This window comes from Acyrthosiphon pisum, chromosome A1, assembly GCF_005508785.2.
Source record: "Acyrthosiphon pisum isolate AL4f chromosome A1, pea_aphid_22Mar2018_4r6ur, whole genome shotgun sequence".
Classification (NCBI taxonomy): Eukaryota; Metazoa; Arthropoda; class Insecta; order Hemiptera; family Aphididae; genus Acyrthosiphon; species Acyrthosiphon pisum.
In genome coordinates this window covers 144746777-144747212 of record NC_042494.1, presented here as the reverse complement: position 1 = coordinate 144747212, position 436 = coordinate 144746777, and positions in this window count along the sequence as shown.

Genomic DNA, 436 nt, shown 5'->3' with positions numbered 1-436 from the left:
ACTTATAAATTATATTATTTTTCAATATAATATAATCTATATACGAAACGGGCAAGATGCGCGATATAATGCATCCCATCTCGTATTTATTATTTCGAAAACTCGTATTTTTATAACGTGACGTGTCCCATAAAATCGTATTTTCTAAAACGTACCTTCTATATTATTATTATACTCATCGATAATAGTCCATCGAGCGACGTTATGCGTCTAGAATAATATGAGTCTCCGACGCGCCATATATCTCTCATGTAAATTATGTAAACCGTTTTTGTTCAAGTAATACCTATATAGTATATATTTTTATTATCGTCGACGAAACGTTTTTATTTCTCGTCACTTGTTGTTATAAAATGCACGCACACACCACTCGGCACACCCCCGTGTATATATATATATATAATATTATCACAGTTTTATAATATACACATTTCGT